At 39.5% G+C, this 22,990-nt stretch overlaps 1 pseudogene; it reads right to left on the bottom strand.

Annotated features, from left to right (window-relative positions):
• Window positions 1-22,016, bottom strand: LOC114030280 (annotated as a pseudogene).
• Window positions 22,017-22,990: the final 974 nt, after the last annotated feature.

The following is a 22,990-nucleotide window of genomic DNA, read 5'->3' as shown; positions in this document are numbered from 1 at the left end:
TCAGTTTCACACGGCAAACAGATGTTTTGATTTGAAATTCATCTTCAGAAACCAAGGAGTAATTTTCTCAAGAAGATAAAATTCACGTATGCCTAAAATAAAAGAGGAGGGAAAAATAGAACTTGTAAATACAGTTGCAATGCTGTTGACTCAATTAAAATGTTAGCTATTTAACATTCCAACAAAATCCCCAAACCTTTAACTCTCTGGCCATAAGCATCAAGGTTTTTCCCACTTATGCTGATACATGCTAGCAAAATGCCTATATGGTGGAACTGCAGCCAGGCCAGCATTAGAAGACTACTATTTGCTGAAATATCAACCCAAGTTGGTATAGTTACAAGTATGAGGCAGCAACCCTGGTTAACTACTTATTCTACATTAGAAAGATAATTCTGTAGTTCAAATGTAGGCATCTGAGGTTTAGGGTTCAATATCAGAAACATCTCAATCTTGGATTTTGGGGAATATATTTTGGGGAGCTTTTAAAATAAAAGTAAAGGTAAAGGAAAAATAAGTATCCAGTCTGAATAGGGTATCCATTGTTATCTATTTAGAGGATTTAATGATTTATCATATTGTACCTTAATAATAATAACAATGTTTTCCTAATGACACATTAATTTAATGACAATAAATAATAGAACTTAATTAGAATAATAGAGGTCAATTGTAAGAATAAGGGAAATTAATAAAACAAAATGTTTTTTTCCAATAGGCACTGCAGAAGCCAACCTCCCCCCCCCCCCCCCCCCCCCCCCCCCAGTAAAGGACTCCCCAAATTTCTCTTTTCTGGACAAAATGCATCAACTTCAAAACAAAGGAAAGTTGAGTCAAGAAAGGGGGTAGGGGAGGGTAAGGATGCCATCCAACTTGCCATGATGGATCTCCAGAAGTCAGTGGGTGTCACCCACCTCACTTCGGAGTCCTCCTGTGTGGTCTCTTCCACTGTTAAGCTATACTAAACACATGTATTTTATGGTTTAGGCCAAAGAGAAAGGGTTCCCTTCAGACTATCTTAGTAAACAGGCAATTTTATTCTCTATCCCCATCCCCCAAGGTGTTTAGGCAACAGAAGAATCTGCAAGGGGTACGTCCTTCTGAAAAGCCTAAAGGAAGGTCATTATTGTGAAGTCTTGGTAATGTGTGAACTTGACTTTGGGGAGGGAAAGGGAACCCACCTACTGGGAGGAGCCTTTTCTTACACCATTCTCCGGACTTGGAAGAAGCTTTTCAGGTAGTAGATCTGGCCAAAGGTCATGGCCAGCAGGACAGCTGCCTCGAAGAAGGACCACAGGACCACCCTGCGGTTGGTATCCTCATTGATGGCCCGATGGATCTTCTCCCGGACCTCCATGTGCTCCTGCTCGTGCTTGACTGCCGTGATGGCCACGGCCAGCTCCTTGATCATCTCCTCCAGCTTGGTGTGGGGCCCGTCCTCCTCGGCCTGGGAGAGGCCAGCACTGGGGGCCTGGCCCGCGTCGATCGTGAACATAACCATCTTGGGCGTCACGGTAGACATGCGGTTGCTGAAGCAAAACTTGTAGGAGCCATCCTGGTAGGCTGAGAAAGAAAAGCGGCCACTCGTCTCACGGTCTCGCTGGAAGAGGGCATGGTTGTCAGGGCCAGTGATGTACACGTCGATGTCCAGGAAGCCGCCCTGCGTCACCTCAAAGCTGAGGACCATCGTGGCTCCCGTCATGCCTTGCTCGAAGAAGCACTCCTCCCCATGGGCGTCGATTCGGACGTAGAAAGCTTCGGCGTGAGGTCGGAGCAGCATGGTCAGCAGGGCCAGGAGCAGGGTGCCCACGCGACCTGGGGTCACCATGGTGAGGGCCAAGATGGACTCAGGCACGGGCGGAGCGATTGACTGCAGCCTCTTCAATGCGTCAGCCTCGCTTTGGCGTTGCCACCCAGTCCTAGTGAAAAGTCTCCAGGAGGGGGGAGAGAAGAGAGAGGCAGAAGCCCGATTGGCCACTTTCCTTGACTTGGTAGCCCCGTTACCCAGGAAGCATTCCACACCCCTTCCTCTGGGGTTGTAACTACCTGGCTTCTCTTTATTACCCTTTTCTGTCCGCCTTAACAGGTTTCTCCATCTTTTTGCCCCTGTAGTCATTTGTACCCACAAGTTCAAGTGACTTGTTTGCTGAGATGACTCCCCAGAGTTACTTAACCAGTGTTCGACCCTCCTAAGCAACAGTCCCTAATGTTCAACTGTTCTGCTGGACTTTCCACTCACTGCCCACCACTTCAGACCCTCCTGGCCTCTGGCTTGGACTATTACAACAGCCTGCTACTTGGACCTGTGGCTTCCAGTGCTGCTCCTCCCCCAGCCATCCTCCCCACAGCCACAGCCAAATATTTGCTAAAGTGCCACTCTGAGTAGGCTGGTACCTTTTTCCAGGACCTTCTGGGGATCCCTGTTGCCTTTAGGATAAAATACAGCTTCTTAGCTCATCCCTTCACAACCCAACTCCAGCCTATTTTTATAGGCTCATTGTGTATCACTCCCCTTCAGTCATTTCAGTCCAAATGTTACTATTTCCCAAAATCAGCTTTTTGTCTTTCATCTCCATGCCTTTGTGTAAGCTATCATCTGTCTTTTCGAATCCCTTTGTTGTTGTTGCTGAGTTGTTTAAGACGCGTCTAACTTTTCACGACCCTATTTGGGGTTTTCTTTTTCTTTTTTTGGCAAGGCAATTGGAGTTAAGCGATTTGCCCAGAGTCACACAGCTAGTAAGTGTTGTGTCTAAGGCCACATTTGAACTCAGGTCCTCCTAACTCCAGGGCCAGGCTCTATCCACCATGCCACTGCCCCAATTTGGGGTTTTCTTGGCAGAGATACCGGAGTGATTTGCCATTTCCTTCTCAAATTCATCTGATAGATGAGAAAACTGAGGCAAACAGGGTGAAGTGATTTGCCCAGGGTCACACAGCTATTAAGTGTCTGAGGCCAGATTTAAACTCATGAAAAGGAGTCTTTCTGGCTCTAGGCCAGGAGCTCTATCCACTGTCCCACCTAGAATCTCTAGTTTCCTTCAAAGTTCAGCTTAAAGGACACCTCCTACATGAGATCTTGAATTTTTTCTGATTTGTCCAGTATCCCCCATCCCCTGAATAAATTACCTTGTATTCATTTTGTCTGTCTTCTGTGTAAGCTTGTAGGAGAAAAATATTAATAGTGTACTCTAATATTTAGGCACGTCTGGCAGAAACAATGGTATTCAATTTAACATTATTGTAAAAAAAAAAAAGAAAGAAAACCATTTCTAGTCTATAATGTCTAAACTGGCATAATCCCCCCTCCCCCACCTCATGTCCTCTACCCCAAGGTAATTTGAAGTAACATTTGTAGAAATTTCAAACAAGGAAAATGTCAAATTACGTTAAAATACAGTTTGGGATTAACATTCCAGAACAATAGTCACTATGAATTCCTTCTTAGACCACTCCCCTTCTAGTGTTCTATAGGAATAAGCAAAGTTAGGCAGCTAGGTGGTGCAGTTGATAGAGCAAAGGGCCTCAGGTCAGGAAGACCTGAGTTCAAATTTAACCTTATTTACTAGCTGTGAGCCTGGGCAAGTCACTTCACCCAGTTTGCCTCAGTTTCCTCACCTGTCAAATAAGCTGAAGAAGGAAATGGCAAATCATTGCAGTGTCTTTGCCAAGAAAATCCCAAATAGGGTCAGTCATGAAGAGTCTGACACAACTGAAAATGACTGAAGAACAAAAGGAATTAGAAAAAGAACCTTCTTCCTCAATATAGGAATGCTTTTTGGAGAAGGGTGAAGTTCATGAGGACTGAAGGAAGGGAAGACTGACTTGAGAAGTTTGTAGCTCAATCACTTCACAACGTGGGGAAGGCAGTGATCTTAAACAGACCAGAAGTTCTCATTGTTCTAAGCTTGGTTACCGCTCCTAATCCATTTACACCCCCCCCCAAAAAAAGATCTTTTTGTTATCAGCCTTCTATATGCTTTTCTAGAGATTTTTTGTTTGTTTGTTTTTTACATTTTTAGTTGAGCTCAAAAGGGAATTTCTAAAATGCTCCCACAGAGTGGAGTAAAGATCACAAGATCACCCCCACCCCACCTACCCTGATTGGGTTTCAGATGAGAAACATAGTCAATTAAGTGTGAATAAGGCCTGAAGAGCTCCCAGAGAAGTCTGTTCAAATTGCCTGAGGGACTGGAACTCCTTGCACCTTCTGTGCCTGGATAAAATCAGCAGCTAGTTCAGAATTCAAGAATTTCCAGTGAGTGTCTAGCCAGGAGAGAGAGCTCCAGCCAAACACTTAAGAATGAATAGTTAGGAGAGAGCAAAGTGCCTTGCCTTTGGCTTCAGCCTCTACCTTTTCTCCCCTTCTCTCCACCTCCTTGGCTAGAGGAAGACCTCCAGAATTTCAGAGAATCTGAAGATGTTGGACTTTCCCTCTTCCCATTGGCATCCTAGATGCATTCCTAGAACAGCCAATGGCAGTATCTGCCTCAGGAGCCAAGGACAGATTGGATGCATGTTGAAGGTTCTAAAAAGACGGCAGAAAAAAACCAAAACAAAGCAAAAACCAACCCCCGCCCCCAAACCAACCTCTAGCAGGGGTGTATCGGTAAATATGTAATAGCCAGCTCCCTGAAAATCCACAACACATGGTTAAGTTTAATCAGCATTATTTTTAAAATATTTTTTTCCAATTACATGTAAAAATGTTAAACGTGTTTTTTTATTTTGAGTTCCAAATTATTATTTCTCCCTCCCTTTTTCCCTCATTAAGAAGGAAAGCAATTTAATATAGGTTATACATGTACAGTCATGCAAAACATATTTCCATATCACTTATGTTGTGAAAGAAAACACAGACCAGCATGCTCTGTGTTACAAATATATTGCTCAAACTTGGGCTGGAGGTGAGCTAGTCTGGCGAAGTTAACTAAGTGTTGCCCTCCCAGTCTAGGGAAGGACTATTTCCCCCCTGGAGTGACCAAAAGAGAATCATATCTCTAGACTGCAGATATTTGATGCACAATAGATATAATTCTAGCCTAATACCCCTCTTGAAGATAGGAGTGAAGGGGGGGAGGGGAGTGATCAGCTAGTCACAACTGTCCTACCCTTCACAAAGGTAGACCTCCAGTCTGGAGTTCTGTTTTGGACATGTTCAGGAAGCCTATGGGAGTTCCAGTTTGAGATGTCCAAAAGGTGATGTGGGACTGGATTTCAGAAGAGGTTAGGGCTGGAGCTATATGTATATATGTACACACATATATGAATCATCTACATAGAAATGATAATTGAACTCATGACAGCAAGATATTGTAGAAGGAGAAAAAAAAGAAGCCCAGGTCAGAGCCTTGGGTGACACACTTTGTATCCCACTTCCCTTTTATGTTAGATTTGGCACAGACCATTGATATCATTCTCCTTCTCTGGCAGCTTTTGATTTTGTGCAATACATGAGCCTAATGGTACTCTGGGAAGTACCTCTGCCGTCTTCTGAGCCAGGTCTCCTCCTCTATGGGTAGGCAAGTTGACTATCTTATGTTGCCCCAATTTTATTGATTGTCCCAGCTTCCTCCAGGTGTGGGATCTCTTCTATGGCTGGTATACCTTCTGGTGCAAGTAAGTGTCCAAGATTTGGGTGAGGGCAGGGAACCAATGCCCTCTGGTAAGGCGGGGGGGGGGGGGGGGCAGTAGTCTTGTTGATGAAGGAGACAAGTCAAATCACTGTGCCAGGGACCGTGCAAGGTTTTTGTAGTTTACGCAGGACCTACAAAAACACATAGGATTTGTTTGGTATTTTGACATTTATGACCTAGAAAAGATCCAGTAAGAAGAATCCAGGCCCACCTGTTAAGGGTGATTGGGATTTACATACCCCTATAAGAAAGAGGTCTTTGTTTACTTATTAAGTGTAATACAGAATTCATCATCTTCCCCCCATGATATTAAAAAAAAGCCTTGACACTATATTTCAGGAAATCATAAATAAAAACTGTCCAGATCTACTAGAACCACTGGATAAAGTAAAGATAGAATCTACTAATCATCTCCTGAAGGGAACATCCACTCCCATCCCCCCCCCCAAATGTCCCAGGAATGTCATCCAAGATCCAGAGTTCACACATAAAAGAAAAAAAAAGGCAAATATCTAGAAAGAAGCAGTTTAAGTACCATGAAATTCTAGTTAGGATCACAAAAGACTTGGCAGCTTCTACTAAAAGTCAGAGATCCTGGAATACGATATTCCAAAGGGTCAAAGAGATAGGCTCACAACCGAGAATAACTTACCCTGCAAAGCTGAGTATACTCCTATATGGGCAAAAATGGCTCTTTAATAGAATAGGGCACCTTGAAGCATTTCTGATAAGAGGACTAAAGCTGAATAGGAACTCTGGAATATGAACATGAGAGTCCAGAGAAACTGGAAAGATAAATTTACTAGAACAATTACAAAGAGCTGTGTGATGATGTAATGCTAAGATTTTATGAGGGGAAAAGGAACACAGGTTCCTTCAGAACCTTAATGTCCTCAAAAGGTACCAGGGGAGTTAAAAAAGAAAAACATAGGTCCTAGAGTTTGTTTTGGGATTGTTCTGAGGGTTTGAAGAAGGGAAAGAGAAGGCAAGGTAAAAGGAGGAAAAGACTAGTGTAGAAAGGAGGTGGAATTTGCTATTTCTCCTAAGTGAGGTGGGTGAGAGGATTATACAAGTGTGGATGCAAGGGTACAGGGAGCAGCTTATCTGAAATGGACAAAGGGTTCAACACACACAGTTTGGTGTAGAAATACATATGGGGAAATGTGGGGGTAGGAAATGAGGGAATGATGCAGGAGGATTCTTCTCTCCTCCGAAGGGAACAGTTAGAAGGAAAATAAATTTCCTGAAGCTGAAAGGAAGATTAAAAGAATTAAAAACAGAAGAAAAGAAAAATATTACAATTGAAGGGAGTGCCTTAGATTGCCTTTCACTTAGAGAATGGCTGAACAAATTGTAAAATACGAATATCATGTCATAAAAAATTTTAAAGACAATTGTAGAGAATCCTAGGTAACAGGAATTGACACGTGAAGTGAGCAGAACCAGAACAATTTGTACAAGGACAGCAATAACAGAAAGAAAAACAACTTTGAAAGACTTCAGAACTCTGATGCAATGGCCAGCCATATTTCTAGAGGCCTAATGATGAAGCATGCTAACCAATAAGGTGCAGAAAGACACAGCCACTGTGTATATTTGAATCGTCTATGCTTATTTGTTATTTCTTTTCCTTTAAAAAAAAAAAGGCTACTTTATAAAAGATGAAAGCAGTTGAGCCCTGGAGGTCTTCAAGAGAACCTGAATTTGAATTCCTGCTCTGACACTGGCTTAACTGCATGACCTTGGTCAAGTCATTTAACGTCCTCGAGCCTCAGATTTCTTACTTTAAAAATAGGCAGTTTGGCTTAGATAACCTCTAAGGCCCCTTCTAATAACCACCGAGATGAGAAAGCCCTCCAAAGCTTCCTAGAGAGACCCCGGAAATGCGTCCCCCTCCCCCCAGGAGGGAACCAGGCCGGCATCATCTGCTCTTATTGCGGCCTAGGTCATGGGCCCTCCCTGCCCACGTACTATCGTCCTCTCAGGGCTGGGGTGAGTGTGGTGACTGTGGGACCCCGGCCCGCGGGGCGGGGCCTTCTCCCTCGGAGGCGTGTCCCGGCGGGGAGGGGGGGAGGGGCCGGACCTGAGGGAGGGGGAAGGCAAGACCTTTTCCTTTCCGGTTATTCGTATATCTGAAGGTCTTGAGAGCCCTACGCGCTGCCCGCCCCATACAAGTGCGTCTGCGCGACCACTACGTGACCTCGCCCTTGCGCCCCCACGCAAGTACGTCTGCGTGACCACTACGTGACCTCGCCCTCGCACCCCACGCAAGCACGCCCACGAGCCCGCGCAACCAGTACGTGACCTTGCCCTCGCACCCCACGCAAGCGGCGCCCGCGCAACCACTACGTGACTTCGCCCTCGCACCCTACGCAAGCACACCCACGCGGCCCGCGCGACCACTACGTGACCTCTTCCACGTACCCCACATGCCCCTCCACCGACTGTACCCTAAAGACAGCACATCCCTAAGTTCTTCCATTTAGAACAACTCAAGCCTTTTCTTTTTTTGGATCGTTTTTCTGTGAGTTTGCCTTAATGAGTAATGTGCTCTGAGCACAATGCTAGGCACTTAGGGGGATCAGAAGTTGTAAGAAGATCTTATCCCTGTCCTCAGAGTCGAGCAGGGGCATAAACAGTAGTGTCAAACTCCAATAAAAAGGGATCTAGAAAACCACCCATTAACGTTATCAATGTCGTGGCCCCCAGCAGTGAGTATGATACCTCTGACCACAGACAGAACTAACTGTAACGTAGGCAATGTGAGGTAAGTGCATTTAGTGAGTCACACCACAGACGGTACTTTGGATGACTGGAGGGAAACCAGAGAACAGAGTCCACACAGAAGCAGGAGAACATAGGGCAAAGTACATGTAAAATCAAGTCCAGAGCTTCACATGATAGGGGCTAGGGAGCCATTGGAGCACTTCCATCAGGAGTGATTTTTACTGGACCTGGAATCAGGAAGACCTGGGTTCAGATTACGACTAAGATACTTGCTAGCTGTGGGGCCCTGGGCGAATCACTCTGCTCCAGTTTCCTGTGCTCTGAAACGAGAGCACCTACCTCAGACACTTTCCTTGTGAGGATCCAGTGAGATAACACATAAACAGAACTTCAAACAACTTTTCTTACCCCCTTACAATCCATCCCTTAGACCCCAGGCAGACACATCATTGACATCATGCCCTAGAAAGTCTTGTTGTTCAATCATTTTTCAGTTGTGTGTGACTCTCCGTGCCTCATTTGGGGTTTCCCTGGCAAAGACACTGGAGAGTTTTGCCATTTCCTTCTCCAGTTCATTTTACAGATGAGGAAACTGAGGCAAACGGGTTAAGTGACTTGCTCAGGGTCACCCAGATACTAAGTGTCTGGGGCCAGATTTGAACTGAGGAGGATGAGTCTTTCTGACTCCAGGCTTGGTGCACCTGCACCACCTAGTTGCCCTGCAGAAGTCTTAGTTCAGTTCAAAACTAAAACCCTATTAGGATATTGCACTAATTCAAGCAGGTGGCAATATTATTGATCAATAAAAATCAATAACAGTTAACATTTATGTAGTACTTCCTATGTGCCACGTGCTTTACAATTATTATCTCATTGGATCTTCACAACAACTCTGGGAGTTAGGTGCTATTAATATCTTCATTTTACAGATAAGGAAACTGAGGCAAAGAGAGGCTCAGTGACTTGCCTAGGGTCAGACAGCTAGTCAATGTCTGAGACCAGATTTAAACTTAGGTTTTCCTGACTCCTAACCTAAGCGCTCTAACCACTGCATCACCTTCCTTCCCCAATATTACTGATTAATTATTGATTAAATATTAATAAAAAACACAATTGGGGACACTACAGAATAAGAGATAGACATATGTCTGTTACTTGGAATTGATTGTTGAAACAAAGAGCATTTTAAAAGGCATCAATTGGAGTCTGTCATGAGAAAGAACCCTTGCATGATGAATCTTTTTCTCAGAGGAAGGGTCATACAGGAATTTTTAGATTTGTGAATTTTGCATATTGGTGTTTTGATTTGGATTTTCAACAGGACACTTGTAAAATAAGTAGTTGTCATAGTATTTGATCCTAAATAATAATAATAATAATAATAATAATAACAATAATAATGATAATAGTAATGATAGCCAATATTTATATAGTGCCTACTTTGTGCCAGGCACTGTGGTAAGAGCTTTACAATTATTTAATCCTCACAATAACTCTGGGAGTTAGGCACTATTATTACTCCCATTTTAGAGATAAGAAAACTGAGGCAAACAGGTTTGGTGACTGTCTTAGAGTTGCAGAGCTAGTCAATATCTTTGGTTGAATTGAATTCAAGTCCTCCTGATTCCAGGGCAGGAGATCTATCTACCACACTACCTTGCTGCCCCAATATAATTGATTAATTATTGATTATATATTAAACACATTTAAGGAAACAGCAGAATAAGGTATAGACATATTCCTGTTATTTGGGTTTGGTTATTATTGAAGCAGTTAGCATTTTAAGTAAATTAATTGAAATATTTTTAATAAGAAAGTACCCTTAAATGAATCCTTTCCTGAGAGGAAAAGTCATCCTGGAATTTTGAGATTTGTAAATTTTGGATTTTGGTATACTAGTTTTTACTTTCACTGGGACACTTGTACTAGGTTCTGTAAAAGGAGATGTCATCATGGTACTTAATCCTAAGTAGTAATAATAATAATAATTATAAATAATATTTATATATTTCCTACTACATTCTAAGGTCCTGTGGTAAGGGCTTTACAATTATGATGTCATTTAAACCTCACAGCAATCCTGGGAGTGGGTGCTATTTTACAGATAAGGAAACTGAGGCAAAGAGGCTCAGTGACTTGCCTAGGGTCAGACAAATAGGCAGTGTCTGAGGCTGGATTTGAACTCTGGTCCTCCTGACTCCTGGTCCACTCCATCACTTTCCTTCCCCAACATTATTTATTAATATGCTTGATTAAATCTTAATTACTCATATTAATCAGACACATTTGAGGACAGAGCAGTATAAAGGATAGACCTATATACCTGTTATTTAGAGTTGGTTGTTATCAAAACAAAGTACATTTTAAAAGGCATCAATTGAACTCTTTCTTATGAGAAAGAACCTTACATGATGAATCCTTTCTTGAGAGGAAGGGTCACCCATGAATTTTTAGATTTCTGAAATTTTAATTTTGATGTACTGGGTTTTTACTTTCAGCAGAACACTCATACTAGGTTCTGTAAAAGAAATAGTTGTCATGGTACTTGATTCTAAGTAATAATGATAATAGCAACAATGGCTAAAATTTTGTTTTGTCTATCATGTGTGAGAGCCAATGTGTTAAATGGCTTTACAATTATTATTTCATTCAATATGTATAACAATACTGGGAGGCAGGTGCTATTAGCATCCCCACTTTACACGTAAGGAAACTGAGGTAATGAGCGGGTCAGTGACTTGCTGAGAGTCACACAGCTAGTCTGTGTCTGTGACCAGATTAGAACTCAGATCTTCTTGACTCCTGGTTTAGCGCTCTATCTACTGCATCATCTCTCCACCCCAATATTATTGATTAATTATTAATGAAATATTAATCTTATTAATCAAACAAACACATTTGTACATACAGCATTTTGAGGGATAGACATATCCTAGTTATTTGGGCCTGGTTGTTATTGTACCAAATACTATTTTCAAGTACATTAGTTGGACTGTTTGGCATAATAAAGAACCCATTACATTACAAATCCTTTCCTGGGAGGAAGAGGCATTCTAGAATTTTGAGATTTGTAAATTTTGTGTTTTGGTTTACTGGATTTTACCTTCAGCGGCACATTGTGCAGGTTCTGTAAAAGAAATTATTTTGGTACTTATTCCTAAGCAGCAGTAGTAACAATAATAATAAGAGCTAGCTTTTATATAGTGCCTACTCTGTACTGGCATTGTGCTAAGGGCTTTAAGATTATTATCTCATTTGATCCTGAGAAGAACCCTGGGAAGTAGGTACTATTATTATCCCCATTTACATATCTGGAAAGTGAGGAATATAAAGTTTCAGTGACTTGCCCAGGGTCACAAAGCTAGTAACTATCTAAGGCTAGATTTCGGTTCAGTTGTTACTGAACAAAATAACATTTTAATTGCATTAATTAGAATCTTTTTTTTTTAATAAGAAAGAACCCTTACATTACAAATGCTTTCCTGAGAGGAAGAGTCATCCTGCAGTTTTGAGATATATGAATTCTGGAGTTCAGTTTACTGGTTTTTACTTTCAGCAGCACACTCCGGCAGGTTCTGTAAAAGGAGTAGTTGTCATGGTATGTGATCCGTCATTATCATCATAGTAACAAGAATAAGAATGGCAGAAATGTATCTAGTGCCTACTGTTTTCATAGGACTGTGCTAAGGGCTTTAAGGTCGGTATCTCCTTTGATCCTTAGAAGAATCCTGGGAGGTAGATGCTCTTCTTACCCCATTTTACAGATGAGAAAACTGAGCCAAACAAAGGTTAGTGATTTGCCCAGGGACACAGTGCTAGTAAGTTTCTAAGGCTGCATTTGAACTCAGGTCTTCCTGACTCCATGCACTGTATCACCTAGCTGTCTCAATAGTATTGATTCATTATTGATTATATATTAAATCACATTATTAAAAAGATATATTTAAGGACACAGCAAGATAAGGGATTGACATATTCCTGTGATTTGAGATTGTTTTTGAGCTAAGTAGCGATTTAAAATGCATTAATTGAACTCTTTTGTATAAAAAAGAATCCTTATCTGAAGAATCTTTTCTTGAGAGGAAGAGTCATCTTGGCATTTTTCATTTTGTGAATTTTGCATTTTCATGTTCTGGTTTTGACTTTCCCCAGCAGCCCAGTCTAGGTTCTCTAAACAGAGTGGTTGTCATGGAACTTGATCCTGAGTAATAATAATAATGAAAAAATAATCATAATTATAGCTAATATGTACCTAGTGCCTACCATCTGCCAGGCACTGTGGCAACCACTTTGGGATTATTATCTCATTTGATCCTTACCCAGCCTTGGAAGGCAGATGCTTTTTTAATTTCCATTTTACAATTCAGGAAACTCAGGCAAAAAGATGTTTAGTCTCTTGCTCAGGGTCACACAGCTGGTCAGCATTTGGTCATATTGGAACTCAGGTTTTCCTGACTCCAGGCCAAGCACTTTATCCACTGCACCACCTTGATGGCTCGTTACTATTGATTAGTTATTGCTTCAATATTAATTAAAAACATTTGGGGACACAGCAGAATGAGGGCCTGTTATTTGACATTCTTTGTTATTGAACCAAATAGCATTGAAATGCATTAATTGAACTCCCTTCTTTTTCTCTTTTAACAAAAATTTACTTAAAATGCTGACTGGTTCAATAATAACCAAACCCAAATAACAGGAATATGTCTATACCTTATTCTGCTGTTTCCTTAAATGTGTTTAATATATAATCAATAATTAATCAATTATATTGGGGCAGCAAGGTAGTGTGGTAGATAGATCTCTTGCCCTGGAATCAGGAGGACTTGAATCATTTATTTATTTATTTTTAGTTTTCAGCATTCGCTTTTATAAGATTTTGAGTTCTAAATCATCCCCCTCCCTAAGATGGCATGTAATCTAATATAGGCTATACATGTATGATCGTATTACGCATATTTCCACATTAGTCATGTTATGAAAGAAGAATCAGAACAGAAGGGGAAAACCACGAGAAAGAAAAAATCAAAGAGAAAATAGTATGCTTTGATCTGCATTCAGACTCCATAGTTCTTTCTCTGGATGTGGATACCATTTTCCATCATGAGTTTTTTGGAGTTGTCTTAGATCCTTGCATTGCTGAGAACAGCTAACCATCAAAGTTGGTCATCTCACAATGTTGCTGTTGCTGTGTACAATGTTTTCCTGGTTCTGCTTACTTCAGTCAGCATCAGTTCATGTAAATCCAGGTTTTTCTGAAATCTACCTACTCACCATTTCTTATGGAACCATAGTATTCCATTACATTCATATACCACAACTTGTTCAACTATTCCCCAATTGATGGGCATCCCCTCAATTTCCCATCCTCGGCCACCACAAAAAGAACTGCTAGAAATATTTTTGTACCAGTGGGTCCTTTTCCCTTTTTTATGATCTCTTTGGGATACAGACCTATTAGTGCTGTTGCTGGATCAAAGGGCATGCACAGTTTTATAACCCTTTGGGCATAGTTCCAAATTGCTCTCCAAAATGGTTGGGTCATGAACTCCTTCATAGAAAGAATTGTCACATGAAGAATCCCTTTCTAAGAGGAAAAGGCATCTAAGAATTTCTAGATTTAGGAATTTTGGATTTTGGTTTACTGGGTTTTACTTTCAGCAGGGCACTTATACTAGGTTCTGTTAAAGGATTGGTTTTTATTAAACCATTGAATAAAAAATATATAATAAAATAGTTGTCATGATACTTGATCCTAAATAACAATGATAATACTAGCTCATAATTCTGTAGCACCTACTATGAACTGTTCTAAGAGCTTAACAATTATTATCTTTTGTGATCCTCAGAACAACCTTGAACAGTAGGTGCTGTTATTATCCTTATCTCCCAGATAAGGAAACTGAGGCAAACAGAGGTTCAGTGACTTACTTAGGATCACAAAGCTAGTCAGTAACTGAGGTCAGATTTCAGCTTGGGTCTTGGCTCCAGGCCAAGCCTTCTATCCATTCCACAACCTTGCTGCCTCAATATTACCAATTAAATATTAGTGAAATATTTTTATTTTATGTACATTTATATTCCTATCTAATTGGTATATGAATAATTTAAATTAAGTAAATAATTATTGATCAAATATTAATCAAACAAAACATTAAGGGGGACACAGCAGAATAAGGGATAGACATATGCCTGTTATTTGGGTTTGATTGTTACTGAACCAAATAGAATTTTAGATACCTTAATTAGAATCTTTCTTATAGGGAAAACCCATCATATGAAAAATCCTTTCCTGAGAGGAAGAGTCATCCTGGAATTTTTATATTTGTGAATTTTGTATTTTGTTGTATTCCTTCTTACTTTCTCCACTACACTTGTAGTATAAAGGAATAGTTAACATGATACTTTATCCTAAAAAGCAGCAGCAGCAGCAGTGGCAGTAGTAATGATAGCTAACATTTATATAATGTCTGCTACATGCCATGCGCTATGCTAAGAGCTTTACAATTAGCAGCTCATTTGGTCCTCAGAACGACCCTGGAACCTAGGGGCTAATATTATCCCTATTTTACACACGAGGAAACTAAGGGAAATAAAGGTTCTGTGATTTACCCAGATTCACACAGCCAGGAAATACCTGAGGCCAGATTTGAACTCAGGTCTTCCTGACTCTAAGCCTAACCCTCTTTCCACTGTACCACCTCCCTGCTCCAAATTAATTATTGATCAAATATTTGTCATAGAAACACATTTGGGGACATAGAAGTGTAAGGGATGAAGATATGCTTGTTATCTGGGATTGATTTTTATTGAACCAGATAGCATTTTTTTTTTTTTTTGGTGAGGCAGTTGGGGTTAAGTGACCTGCACAGAGTCACACAGCTAGTGAGTGTTATGTGTCTGTGTGCAGATTTGAACTCAGGTCCTCCTGACTCCAGGGCTGGTGCTCTATCCACTGGACCACCTCGCTGCCCCAGATAGCATTTTAAAATTCATTCGTTGGACTCTTTATTTTGAGAAAGAACTGTTGCAGTCTGAGAGGTTGAGACCCCTCAAAGACTGGAGTACAGGACGGGTCATCTGGAATGAATTCACAGACTCACGCATTCTTTAAGTCAAGTTGGCGAAAAGTCTATTGTTACGCTTTTCAGCAGGCAAGGATTCTTAAGGAACCTGCGAGAGACTGAGGATGGAGCTAGGGTTTATGTGGAAAAGGGCATGGGAAAGGAATGCCAGGGACACTGATGAGGTAATCTAAAGGTCCAGGTGTCTTTGGGAGCTATGGATGGGAAAGTGTAGGGAGTATACCAGTCAGGGAGGGAGATGTCAGAGGCATGGATCTTGGGAATCTGGCAGGAGGAAGAGTCCTTGGGCCAGCCAAGGACAAAACTCCTTGGGCCAGACAAGACACCCCTTTCTCTCTGTCCTGATTAGAGAATGCTCTGCAAAAAGGGAAAGTTTTCTCATGAGATAGGAGCTTACTAAGGAATTGGGAGGCTTGCAGAGACATGATCTGAGGGCTGGGGCTTGAGCAGCCCAGCACTCTCTCACCGAGCTTTGTGTATCTACACCAGGGAGAGAGATGAGGGTCGTGCTGGGGCCCACGCATGAGTAACTGCTAGGCACAGTGTCCTTGGGCTGGAGAGAAATTGTCAGTGACAGTGTTTCTGAGACAAGGGAGAAATTGGGGTCCAAGTACAAGCACAAGCATCCAAACACAAGCACCCAAGCACCCTATCAGAACCATCACATGAATAATCCTTTCTTGAAAGGAAAGGTCATCTTGGGATTTTTAAATTTGTGAATTTTGCATTTTGGTGTCCTGGTTTTTTCTTTCAGCAGGTCACTTGTCCCATATTCTGTAAAAGGAGTGCTTGTCATGGTACTTCATCCTAAGTACTAATAATCATAATCATAAAATGACAACTAACATTTATGCAGTCCCTGCTACGTAGAGGGACTGTGCTAAGGGCTTTATAATTATTGTCTCATTTAATCCTCAAATTAATCCTGGGAGTTCAGTGCTATTATTGTCTCCATTTTACAGATGATGAAACTGAGGCAAACAGAAATTCAATGACTTGTCCAGCAATACACAGCTAGTAAATGTCTGAGGCCAAATTTGAACTCAGGTCTTCCTGACCTCAGGCCAAGTGCTTGATCCACTTCACCTTGCTGCCCCAATAGTATTGATTAATTATTGATTAAATATTAATTAAACAAACACATTTGGGGCCTTAGCAGTATAAGGGATAGACATAGGCCTCTTATTTGGGATTGGTTGTGATTAAATCAAATACCACTTTAAAATGCATTAATTGGACTCTTTCTTATAGGAATCAACCTTACATGAAAAATCCTTTCCTTAGAGGAAGGGTTATCCAGGAACTTTTAGAGTTATCCGTTTTATTAAGTTCTGTAAAAGGAGTAGTTGTCATGGTACTTGATCCATAAGAATATTAATAGCTAACATGTATATAGAACCTACTTGGTACCAGGCAGTGTTCTAAGTGTGTTAAGATTATTATCTCATTCGACCCTCACAGCAACCCTGGGAGGTAGGTACTATTATTATCCCGATTATAGATGAGCAAACTGTGACAAAGAGAGGTTCAGTGATTTGCCCAGGGATACACCTCTAGTAAGTTCTGAAGACTCCATTTGAACTCAGGTTTTCCTGCCTTCAGGACCAGTGCTCTATCCAATGAACCACCTCACCGACCCAACATTAATTATTAATTATTGATTAAATATTACTCAAACAAAAATGTTTGGGGATACAGGGATAGACAAAGACCTGCAATTTAAAAATGGTTTTTATTGAATCAAATAGCATTTTCAAGTGCATTAATTGGACTCTTTTGTATTAGCAAGAATCATCACATGAATACTTTCCTGAGAGGAAGGGTCATACTGGAATTTTTAGATTTGTGAATTTTGCATTTTGGTGTACTGGTTTTTACTTTCAGCAGGACACTTGTACTGGGTGCTTTTTTTACATTTACATTTAATTTTATTTTTTTCTCAATTACAAGTAAACAAAATTTTTTAACATTTGCATTTTAAAATTTTGAGTTCCAAATTATCATCCTCCCTCCTTCTCCTTCCCACTCCTTGACAAGGCAAGCATGCAAAACATTTCCATGTTGCAAAAGAAAATGAATAGGGCAGCTAGGTAGCGCAGTGGATTGAGTGCTGAGTCTAGAATCAGAAAGACTCCTCTTCATGAGTTCAAATCCAGCCTTAGACACTTAGTAGCTTTGTGACCCTGGGCAAGTCACTTAACCTCATTTGCTTCAGTTCTTCATCTATAAAATTAGCTGGAGAAGGAAATGACAAACCACTCTAGTATCTCTGCCAAAAAAACCCCAAATGGGGTCACGAAGAGTCTGACACAACTGAAACAACTGAAGTCATTCACAGTTGATCATCATACAGTGTTGCTGTTACTGTGTACAGTGTTCTTCTGGTTCTGTTCACCTCACTTTACATCAGTTCATGTAAGTGTTCCCAGGTTTTTCTGAGAGCAACCTGCTTGCCATTTCTTGCAGTATAATAGTATTCCATCCCAGTCATATACTACAACTTGTTCAGCCATTCCCCAATTGATGGACATTAAAGAATTTCCAATTCTTTGCTACTACAAAAAGAACTGCTATAAATAATTTTGTACATATAGGTCCTTTTCCTTTTTCTTTGATGTCTTTGGGGTAGAGACCTAGTGGTGGTATTTCTGGGCCAAAGAGTATGCATGGTTTTATAGCCTTTTAGGTATAGTTCTAAATTGCTCCCCAGAATAGTTGGATCAATTCACAACTCCACCAACAGTGCATTAGTGTGCCAATTTTCCCACATCCCCTCCAACTTTTGTCATTTTCCTTTTCTGTTGTATTAGCCAGTCTGATAGGTGTGAGGTACCTTAGAGTTGTTTTAATTTGCATTTCTCTAGTCAATAGCGATTTGGAGCATTTTTTTTCATGTAATTATAGATAGCTTTGACTTTTTCATCTGAAAATTGCCTGGTCATATTCTTTGACCATTTATCAATTGGAAAATGACTTGTATTCTTATGAATTTGATTCAGTTTTCCATATATTTGAGAAATGAGGCCTTTATCATAGAAACTTGCTGTAAAATTTCCTTCTCCCTCCCAATTTCCTGCTTCCCTTCTAATCTTGGCTTTATTGGTTTTATTTGTACAAAATTTTTTTTATTTATTGGAATCAAAATTATCCATTTTACACTCCATAATGTTCTCTATCTCTTGTTTGGTCATAAATTATTTTCTTATCTATAGATGTGACAGATAAACTATTCCATGCTTCTCTAATTTAGTCATGATATCATGCTTTATGTCTAAATGATGTGCCCATTTTACCTTATCTCAGTACACAGTGTGAGATGATATCTATACCTAGTTTCTGCCAAACTGCTTTCCAGTTTTCCTAGAAATCTTTGTAAAATAGTGATTTCTTGCCTCCAAATCTTGGATTTTTGGGTTTGTCAAATACTAAATTACTGTGGTCATTTTCTACTATGTATTGTATACCTAATCTATTCCACTGATCTACCATTCTATTTCTTAGCAAGTACTAGATTGTTTTGATGATTACCTCTTTTTAATAAAGATTTTGAGATCTAGTACTGCTAGGCTACTTTCCTTCACATTTTTTTCCATTTATTCCCTTGAAATTTTTGACCTTTTGTTCTAGATGAATTTTGTCATTTTTTTCTAGTTCTATAAAATAATTTTTTGGTAATATGATTGGTATGGTACTGAATAAGTAAATTAATTTAGGTAGAATTGTCATTTTATGTTGACTTGGCCTTCCCATGAGCAATTAATATTTCTCTAGTTGTTTAGATCTGACTTTATTTGTGTGAAAAGTGTTTTATAATTGTATTCATATAGTTCCTGGGTTTGTCTTAGCAGGGAGACTCTTAGGTATTTTGTATTGTCTGCAGTTATTTTAAGTGGAATTTCTCTGTCTCTTTCTGTTGTACTTTGTTAATATGTAGAAATATTTGTCTTTTTTTCAAATAGTTTATATAGTAATAGAATTAATTGTTCTTTAAATGTTTGGATGTTTGGTAGAATTCACTTGTGAATCCATCTGGGCCTGGACATTTTTTCTTAGGGAACTCATTTATGGCTTGTTCAATTTCTTTGTCTCAGATAGGGTTATTTAAATATTCTATTTCCTCTTCTATTAATCTGAGCAATTTATATATTTTAAATATTCATCCATTTTACTTAGATTATCAGATTTATTAGCATATAATTGATCAAAATTGCTCCTAATAATTTCTTTAATTTCCTCTTCATTGGTGATGAATTCACTCTTTTCATTTTTGATGCTGGTAATTTGATTTTCTTCCTTTTTTTAAAATCAAATTAACCAGTGGTTTATCTAATTTGTTAGTTTTCCCCTAAAACCAGTTTCTACTTTTATTTATTAGTTCAATGGTTTTCTTATTTTTAGTTTTATTAATCTCTCCTTTAATTTTTAGGATTTCCAATTTAGTGCTTAATTGGGGATTTTAAATTTGTTCTTTTTCTAGTTTTTTTTAGTTGCATGCCCAATTCATTGATCTATTCTTTCTCCATTTTATTGATGTAAGCATTTAAAGATCTAAATTTTCCCCTAAGTATTGCTTTGGCTGCATCTCATAAATTTTAGTGTGTTTTCTCATTGTTGTCATCCTCTTTAATGAAATTATTTATTATTTCTATGATTTGTTCTTTTGCCCACTAATTCTTTAGGATTAGATTATTTAATTTCCAGTTAATTTTTAATCTTTCTTTCTACCACCCTTTGTTGAATATTATTTTTATTGCATTATGGTCTGAATAGGATACATTTAATATTTCTTTTTTCTGCATTTTGTTGTGAAATTTTTATGCCCTAATACATGGTCAGTTTTTGTGAAGGTACCGTGTAAAGCCGAGAAAAAAGTACACTCCTTTCTATCCTGTTCAGTTTTCTCCAGAGGATTATCATATCTAACTTTTCTAAAATTCTTTTCATTTCCTTACTTTTTTTGGTTTATTTTATGGTTAAATTTATCTGGTTTTGAGAGGGGAAAGTTGAGGTCCCCCACTAGGATAGTTTTACTCTCTGTTTCCTTAACTTTTTCCTTAAGATTTGGATGCTTGCAACCAAGATTAGAAGGAAAGCGGAAAGCTGGGAAACAATTTTTTACAGCCAGTATTTCTGATAAAAGCCTCATTTCTTAAATATATAGAGAACTGAGTCAAATTTATAAGAATTTCCCAATTGATAAGTAGTCAAAGGATATGAACAGGCAGTTTTCAGATGAAGACATTGAAGCTATGTATAGTTATATGAAAAAAATGCTCTAAATTACTATTGATTAGAGACATGCAAATCAAAACAACTCTGAGGTACCATTTCATACCTATCAGATTGGCTAATATGAAAGAAAGGGAAAATGATAAATGTTGGAGAAGATATGGGAAAATTGGAACACCATTCTGGAGAGCAATTTTGGAACTATGCCCAAAGGGCTATAAAACTGTGCATACCCTTTTTTGATTCAGCAATACCACTGCTAGGTCTGTATCCCAAAGAGATCCTAAAAAAGGGAAAAGGACCCACATGCACAAAAATATTTGTAGCAGCTCTTTTTGTGGTAGCAAAAAATTGGAAATTGAGGGGATGCCCATCCATTGGGGAATGGCTGAGCAACTTATGGTATATGAATGGAAGGGAATACTATTGTGCTATAAAAAATAATGTGCATGCGGATTTCAGAAAAACCTGGAAAGACTTACAAGTACTGATGCTGAGTGAAGTGAGTAGAACCAGGTTCTCCTGTACACATTGTATACAGTGACAGCAACATTGTGCGATGATCAACTATAATAGACTTAGCTCTTCTTAGCAATACAACGATCCAAGACAACTCCAAAAGACTCATGATAGAAAATGGTATCCACATCCAGAGAAAGAACTATGGAGTCTGAATGCAGATCAAAGTATACTATTTTCTCTTTGATTTTTTCTTTCTCATGGTTTTCCCATTTTGTTCTGATTATTCTTTCATAACATGACTAATGTAGAAATATGTGTAATATGATCATACATGTATAGCCTATATTAGATTACATGCCATCTTGGGGAGGGAGAGGGAAGGGAAGGAGAGGGGAGGGAGGGAGAGGGGAGGGAAGGAGAAAAATTTAGAACTCAAAATCTTATAAAAATGAATGTTGAAAACTATCTTTACATGTAATTGGAAAAAAATAAAATACTATTAATGGAAAAAAGAATTTGTATGCTATGTCATTTGTTGCATATATGTTTAGTATTGATATGCATTGTCTATGGTACCTTTTAGCAAATGTAGTTTCTCTGCTTATCTCTTTTAATTAGGTCTATTTTTGCTTCTGCTTTGTCTGAGATCATGATTGCAGTCCCTGCTTTTTTTTTCCTATTTCAGTTGAAGCATAATAGATTCTGCTCCAGCCCTTTATTGTACTAGATTCTGTAAAAGGAGGAGTTGTCATGGTACTTGATCCTAAGTAACCTTTCCTCTAATTGATTGTGCTTGGCAGTGCTCTCCATTTGTTGACTCACCTTTAATTCTTCGCTGAGCCGTGGGGAAAGGTGATCTGTGTGTGCTTGCTTCCTGTGGAGATGGCTCTGTGCTTGCCGGGTAATTTGAGAGGGGCTGGTAATACCAGAGAAAGGCACATGCATAACTGAAAAAAAGGGTGGGAGGGAAAAGTAGAAAGAGAATTGGGAAAGAGTGAAAGAAAAGAGAGAAAAAGAAAGATTGAGTGGCTAGTCAGCTGTCTATTAGCAAATGTTAGAGAAAGTGCTGTGTGGTATTTGTAGTAAGAGTCGTTGGTACTCTTGGTGACAGAATATGTAGATTCATGTTTAAGCTCCAGTCCTTGCTAACTGCATCTAACCTCTATGAGCCTCAGTTTCTTCATCTGTACAAGGACTAATAATACTTAGGACAATCTTAAAGAATGAGGTTTTTGTGTGGAAAGCACTTTGTAAACCTTAAAGAAATTTGAGTTATTGTTTTCTTCAGGCAACAAAGCTTCTGTAAACGTTGTCCCACAGCGCAACACACAGGAACGAGTTCTCTTTTCACTGAGATTTGAAATGCCTTGCCCATGGTGACATGTCTGGTGTATTCTTGACTTCTGGGCCTGACTTGTGGCCCTCTCTGCCACAGTGCCTATCACGACATCACCAAATCCATAGGCTTTCCCTTATCCTTTTGTTTCCTCCTTCCCCCCTCCCCCCATCTCTGATTCCTTTTGGTCACACTAGGGTATCACATTTAGAGCTGGAAGAAACCTCAGTGGGCAGCTAATCTAACTTCAGTTTATAAATAAGCAAACTGGGCACCAGATAGGCTTGGGAACTTGCCCAAGGCCACACAGCTGGGAAGTCCCTGAGCTGCCTGACTCCAATTCCAACAACTCTTTCCAATGTAACTTGTGACTCTTCCCCTTATGCTTTGCACACAGCTGCCCTGCTTTCTTTTCTACTCAAATCCTCTCTAAACAACTAAACCATATCCTTGTTCACTTACTTCCTCCAACTATACCCTTCTCTTTTGTTTTTAACTTAGTGAAAATCTTTTCTCCT

The sequence above is a fragment of the Vombatus ursinus genome, unplaced genomic scaffold (assembly GCF_900497805.2).
Source record: "Vombatus ursinus unplaced genomic scaffold, bare-nosed wombat genome assembly UNPS02014951.1, whole genome shotgun sequence".
Taxonomy (NCBI): Eukaryota; Metazoa; Chordata; class Mammalia; order Diprotodontia; family Vombatidae; genus Vombatus; species Vombatus ursinus.
This window is presented reverse-complemented; position numbering and strand designations above follow the sequence as displayed.